Here is a 7500-nt window from a genome sequence, read left to right on the forward strand (position 1 = left end):
GCCAAAATTTTTTTTTATATATATATTTTATATAGTTTTGTTTTATTTGTAACTCAAATCTTCGTTTCTTGGGGGGGGGGGGACCCGATATTTTACAAAAGTTTGCTTTGAAAAATATATATTCAAAGATTTCCACAAATTTCCACGATTTTTATTGCCAAATAAATATAAAATGACACAGATGCGTTCCCTGATTGAATGGGTTAAATTAGAAAAAAGTTAATAATAGTGATTAGTCTAGCCATGGCCACTGGCCAGGCTGACTCTGTCCTCTCCTTGACAAATTAGATCCTATAAATATAAATAAAACTAGAAAAAGTGCTCCTCGGAGCACAGGTCTCCGCCAGGTCAGGTACGGTTATTGAGGCCTCCTGGTGGCGCTATAACAGGCCCATGTGAAAAATTTGGGGCAGAGGTTCTGAATTGGCATCCAGGGAGTGAGTGCGCACAGTTTGGCTGCGATTAAGCCAACGGTGCCAGAGATTAGCTGTCCACAGACGGACGGACGGACACACACACACACACACACACACACGGACACACGGACGGACGGACGGACGGACGGACAGGGGGTAAAACATACTCTCTCGCCATGCCTTTCGCCCTGGCGGAGACAATAATATATATTATAATATATACAATATATATATAATAATATATAATATAAATATAATACTGATCTGAGTCTATTCTGTTAAGACAGTAGGTAGCTGATATATGTCACTTTTACCTTAGCACTAGGTATACTCTTAGTTGCTTGTTTTAGAAGAGAATTAATGCACTTCAGACTTCTGGTGATTAGTAGTTTCGTTCCCTACCTGTGTTGAATGCACTCATTGTAAGTCTCTTTGGATAAAAGCGTCTGCTAAATGACTGTAATGTAATGTAATGTAATGTAATGTAATTTAATGAGATATGAAAACACTAAGTGTGCCCGCAACCTGCTGGAACAGAATTAAAGGGACAGACACAGTTTGGAATCAATGTGACTTTTGACTCTTTCAGTCTGATGTTGATGATGATGATGATGATGATGATGATGAGTAGAGAACTCTGTGTTTACAGGTGGTGATGGACATGGTCATGTAACGTCCTGTGCTCTGGTTAAATATTGTTTACTGATCATGTGACAGCTGTACCATGACACTTCTGTCTTGAAGGACAGCATGGTGAGTCATCATTTACAAGAGATGAAATGATTTGATAAAAAAAACATCTGGACATTTGCAGCCATGATTAACACATTCCATGCCAGAGTTTAATCTCATAATGTACTCACCAGTGCCAGCGTTTTATTGTTGTTTTTTTGTTTTTATCATGTCGCCACAGACCTCGCTAAATAAGTTAAAAGTGCGCGTTCATTTGGTTCTAAACACACAGCGGATCCGTGAGAAACGGCCAGCGAAAACAGTTTCCAAATCCGTGCCGCCATCTTGAAGATACAGCCGATCAACGGTAAACAGTGATCAGCGAGGAGAAAAACAACAACCGAGAAAATCGAGTTTTAAACAGGATCCCAGACAGGAAGCGGATACGATCGAAAAAACCGGAACCCGAATAATTCTGTTTCCGACCGGAAACCGGAAACGGAAATGGATCAAAAAAATTCGGAAAGTGCACCTGGGGCACTTTCAATGGGAATCGGCGGTTCGCGTAGATCTACGCGACTGGCACGCTGCGGCTTTAAATAGGTTTGCGTAGATCTACGCGATTGCCATTCAATAGGCACACACACACACACACACACACACACACACACACACACACACACACACACACACACACACACACACACACACACACACACACACACACACACACACACACACACACACACACACACACACACACACACACACACAGAGAGAGACCTACCCTACAGTCTCTCTGCAGGGTCTTCATCAGGTTGTTGTAGGTCTCTGCATCGAAGTACAGACCCTCGTCATGAAGGTCCTGGAAGTCCAGGTCCTTGTAGGTTGGTCCCTCCTTCTCTCTCTCCTTACGGGACGCCCTCCTCTTATAGGTGGAGCCCTGAGGAGGAGGGGGAGGAGGAGGAGGAGGGGGAGGAGGAGGAGGGGGAGGAGGAGGAGGGGGAGGAGGGGGAGGGGTGATGGGACCATTATGTCAAACATTCCCAAAAAAGCTGATCTACTACGTTGTGAGCTTTGTAGCGTGTGTGTGTGTGTGTGTGTGTGTGTGTGTGTGTGTGTGTGTGTGTGTGTGTGTGTGTGTGTGTGTGTGTGTGTGTGTGTGTTGTTTATCGCGTTAAGCGATAATAACAATTTACAATTTTACAATGTATTTATTTAACATTACATTACAGTCATATAGCAGACTCTTTTATCCAAAGTGGCTGCATTCAACATAGTAGGGAAGAAAACTACTAATCACCAGATGTCTTAAGTGCATTCTCTTCTAAAACAAGCCCTATAGCGCTAAAGTAAAAGTGCAATATATCAGCTACCTACTCTCTTAACCAGATGAGACAAATAGGAACATCAAATGAACAAGAGCTAAAACCAATAAGTGTATCAAGTAAACAAGATTAAAAAAAACAAGAGCTCGTACAAATAATTGACAACGAGTAGGCAAGGAAAAGAGGAAGGGTCGGGCAGGGGTGTAAGCCTTGACCATAGCCAGGAGGTAAGCTGTTCCTTTCACTCCCGCTACGGGGAGCCAGTGTAGAGAACGGAGAAGGATAGTTGTGTGGGAGAACTTATCAGATGCTCTTATCCACAGTGACTTACAATAAACAAGGTAAACACATACATAGAATGTAGAGAGACAGTGTAGTGTCTCAGTAAACTATAGGATCACAGGTAAACCATGAACCTGGCATCAGTCTAAATTGATTGATTGATGTACTTTATTTAGTAAGACATGAGAACAACAGTACATGGAAGCAGGGGTCGCGCTAGGATTTGAATCTGCCGGTCCCAATGTCCGGGAGGATTCAAATTTATCGGACATCTGACAAAAATAACGGTCATAATTATTTGTATTCATTAATGACAAGCAGGTGCGTAAATACAGCCTAACAGTTAGGCCTACAGCATTATATTTTGGATTGAGCTATTTGAACATGAACCATCATAATATACACATTTTATATAGCAGGGTCATCTTACACAAATACATTAAATACCTACATTACCATTTGCGCATTCTGCGTGCGTAATGGTTTCTCAATAATCAATTGCGTTTGAACGCATTTTCTATTCAAAGGGCACTGCACAAAATTGGGCATTTCAGATTAATCCTTCATAACGTGGCTCAGCTGACCTGTTAGGCCAGGGCAATAAATGATAGACCACTACTCACTCACAGGAGGTTATACTGTATAGTTATGCAGTGGATGCTGTCCGTGCGTCTAGTTGGGACAGCCGTGGGAAAGTTGATGAGTTGTGAGAATCTTGTCGTCTCCTCATAGAGCTATTCAGTGGTAACGTTTTAACGTGTCCACCTCATAGAGTTAAAAATAGGTCCACCTTTATGATTAACGTGGTGTTTCACCTGGATGCCATAGTTGCAGTAGCCTGAGCTGTTGTGGAGAGTATTTACGCATCTGTGTTGGATATTTCATCTTCAACCTGCACTGTTGTTAAACTGTAGGGCAACTTGCCAACTTTACTCACAAGTGCCCTTGTAGTAGTGTCTGACATATTCTAACTCGTAATGATACAACTTGTGTGTGACTGACTGTTAAATACACAACTTTATATAATGTAACTTGTAACCGGACCGTGGTCTCTGTCTGACCACAGAGTAATAATATTTAGACAACTACGCAGCAGCAACAACAACTCTCTTCTTCCTGTTGTACCTTCACAATAAAGTGTCTCCCATTTACCGCCCAATGCAGCACATTTTACACTGGTTATTATTAACAGGAAATAAGTGTAACTTAACAGCGTGTGACACACTCTCTTTCTACCTCTCTCTCTCTCTCTCTCTCCCAGAAACACACGCACGCTGTTAAGAGAGAGAGAGAAAGAAAGAGCGAGAGAAAGAGCGAGAGAGAGAGCGATTTGAAATGTGCCTGATTTGCGGTGATAATGAATGAACTGCCGTGTCATTATCAACCGGTCAGGATGTCCGGAGCTTTATTTTTTTCCTTTGTCATAAAAAATCGGTCAAAACCGGCAATTATCGGACTAGCGCGACCTCTGCATGGACAGCCTGATCGCCAGAGAATTAGTATACATTGCACGGATCCGTGCACGTCATTCCGTGCATAGTCGCCTAGAAACCCCGAAATTCCGTGCATATGTACGGCGAGTCCCACGGTGGGCGTAACCAGTTGCAACCCGGAAAAAACCCGGAAGCAGAGCAGTCCCCACAACAAAATGTACCATTCTGTGCCTATCGGTATATAACTCAGTAGGCACAAGGGAATGTCGCAACCTTCCCTTGAGACCACGCGGAGTGCGCGCCTCCGAAATGGTTTAGTCACAATGGGGGAGATGCGAGGCGGCTATGCACGGATTTTCGGGTTTTCCAGTTGTCTATGCACGGAATTTGAAAAACGTTCCATGAGAACGTTTCCTCTGGCGATCGGGTTGGCATGGAAGTACAAATTCACAATACAAGGTCTACTAAACTGGAAGACTCATTAAGCACTGAGCTTGTTTAAGATGAGATCCCCATGCACACAAATCATGATGACATATAAGAGACAGACAGATATACACACACACTACTATACAGAATGTCATACAATCAGTTTACAGGTTACTGGTATGAAGACTGGAAAATATGAAGAAAAAACGGAGAGGGGGGGGGGTTGGGGGGGTAGGTTAAGACTTAGACAGGGGCCATTTTCGAATTGCATCCTCCTGAAGGTGTATCTTTAGGGCAGTTTTGAAAGTGAGTAGGGTTTTACACTCCTTTACTCCTTTTGGTAGGGCATTCCACATTTTTGATGAATAGCATGAGAACGAGTTCATTCCCTTTGTTGAGCCAAATCTGGGTTGAACATGATTCGTGGAGCTGCCTCATGGTGTTATGATCGTGGACTTTGTTAACGTTTTGGAAGTATTTTGACAAATACAGGGGGATCCCAATGTTGTGGTGTATCTTGAAGACCAGGCCCATAGCAAGTTGCTCTACTCTGTCCTCAACCCTAAGCCATCCAATCCTAGCAAAATGAGCAGGGGTTAGATGGGTTTTGTGGTTGAGGCCAAGAAGTAGCTTTACTAGTTTGTTTTGGGATGTTTGGAGCCTTGTTTTTAAGGCCTTGGAGGTGTTGTGATACCATGAGGTGCATGCATAATCCTAATAACCTTGTATGAGGGCCCCTGCAAGAATCTTCAGAGTATTCTTGCTGACTAGACGGCCAATCCTATACAAAAAGCATATTCTTTGGTTGACCTTTTTGATCACTCTTTCGCCCATTTTGTTACCGGAGAGGTTAGGGTTAACATGCTAATGATTAACCTCCCATGCATACCTTCAGGTCGTATTTGTAGTGCATGTTGACAGTAAATTGACGTAGTGTACCTTTAAGTCATATTTGTAGTGCATGTTGACAGTAAATTGGCGTAGTGTACCTTTAAGTCGTACTTGTAGTGCATGTTGACATTAAATTGACGTAGTGTACCTTTAAGTCGTACTTGTAGTGCATGTTGACAGTAAATTGACGTAGTGTACCTTTAAGTCGTACTTGTAGTGCATGTTGACAGTAAATTGACGTAGTGTACCTTTAAGTCGTATTTGTAGTGCATGTTGACGGAGCGAGGCAGAACGTTGTTCATCACCACCAGCCTGATGTTGATGCCTCCAGACTGGATGCAGTACAGACCGTAGAACTTGGGCAGCAACGTGCGAGGGTTCTGGTTCAGGTTCTGTTAGAACAGAGGATGAGAGGGTTCTGGTTCAGGTTCTGTTAGAACAGAGGAAGAGAGGGTTCTGGTTCAGGTTCTGTTAGAACAGAGGATGAGAGGGTTCTGGTTCAGGTTCTGTTAGAACAGAGGAAGAGAGGGTTCTGGTTCAGGTTCTGTTAGAACAGAGGAAGAGAGGGTTCTGGTTCAGGTTCTGTTAGAACAGAGGAAGAGAGGGTTCTGGTTCAGGTTCTGTTAGAACAGAGGATGAGGAAGACCAGGGTGAATGAGCTGAGCGAGGAAGAAGAATAATGACCACAAGAGCAGTGGTGTAAAGTAGCTAAGTGCATTTACTTACTGTACTATACTTAAAGTAATACTAGGTAACGTTTTCAACAAAACTAAAGTTAAATTGTATATCTTTTGCGAGTGGCAAAAGTTTCACAACACCCACTCCGTGAATTTCACCCCCGGAAGCCTTTTATTTATATATTTTCTATTGAACGTGTACGGGGGGGACTTTCCCGGGAAAATGACGTTCCTGGCCAACGTCATGACGTCCTCAGGAACTACCGCAACGGTTTCCTGTTTGGCCAGGAACTACCGCGCTATTAACAAAAAGGAACCTCACGCTGATTTTAAGATAATGTAGGATTGGAAGATCGAAAAAGAACAGAAAAAGAAAGCATAGCTCATGGTAACTAATGCTCCACTGGCTAAGAGAAACGATCCGTAGATAGTATAAAACAATTAAAAGATCGCTTTTTGAAACGCTTCCGGCTTCCGGTGAAAACGAATGGAATTCTGGGTAATCGAGGACTAGGGAAATTGTATGCAGTGACGGTAGTGACCAGCAGAGGTTGCTAAAAATCGTTATTTGTGATTCTGCATTGTACAACTTTAAAGGGATATTTCACTAAAAACATTTGGGTAATTTAATCGTCTACTACTCAGGTCTTTGTGAGCCCCCCAGACAGTTCAAGTTGCTCGATTCAGTATTTAGATATTTGATATTCATTTTATCAGACACGCCCCCTTCATATAGAAACCCATTATAACTTCAAACTCAATTTTTAACATGTTAGATTCATCAGAAACACCCGTCCTTGGTTCTGGTGACTCATCATGCCCTCCTAATTCGTGAGGGGGCCATGTTTTTTCCATTACTTTTTTCATTTATTTGATGACACCAAGTTAATCACAAAGCAGTGTCGTGTAGCCATAAAACACACGTCTCTGTGTACCCATATGTCTGGTGACATACATACACTAAACTGTCTAGAAACTACTTAGAAAACAAAGAAGATATATCATAACTGTATGGTCTCACCATGTAGTATCCAGGGTTAGGCTTATAGATATAATATAATAATATAACTGTATGGTCTCACCATGTAGTGTCCAGGGTTAGGCTTATAGATATAATATAATAATATAACTGTATGGTCTCACCATGTAGTGTCCAGGGTTAGGGTTAGCTCTGGTCCATAGCGTTAGAAGGAGTTCTCCTTAACGCTAAGGAGAAAAGTTGAAAGCCTACTGTACTCAGTGGGAACACTCTGAGCCCCTCACCTCACAGAGTGGTCCCACTAAGTAGAGTAGGCTTTCAACTCCATAAAACCCTCTTTCTTTTGGTGAGTAGAGAAAGTGTATTTTTTATTTTTACAGCAGGCGAGAGGCT

General features: G+C 42.5%; 1 pseudogene across 1 annotated transcript in view; it reads right to left on the minus strand.

Annotated features, from left to right (window-relative positions):
* The window catches only part of LOC308089169 (phosphatidylinositol 4-phosphate 5-kinase type-1 beta-like), a 60634-nt pseudogene that overhangs the window by 20925 nt on the left and 32209 nt on the right, over window positions 1-7500 (minus strand). The window contains exons 7-8 of the transcript XR_013935090.1: window positions 5700-5843; window positions 1876-2031 (exon numbers count right to left, since the gene is read on the minus strand). The product of XR_013935090.1 is annotated as a phosphatidylinositol 4-phosphate 5-kinase type-1 beta-like (transcript). The remainder of the gene's footprint in view (window positions 1-1875; window positions 2032-5699; window positions 5844-7500) is intronic.

The sequence above is a fragment of the Gymnoscopelus braueri genome (assembly GCF_963280865.1).
Source record: "Gymnoscopelus braueri genome assembly, chromosome: 7".
NCBI classification, from domain to species: Eukaryota; Metazoa; Chordata; class Actinopteri; order Myctophiformes; family Myctophidae; genus Gymnoscopelus; species Gymnoscopelus braueri.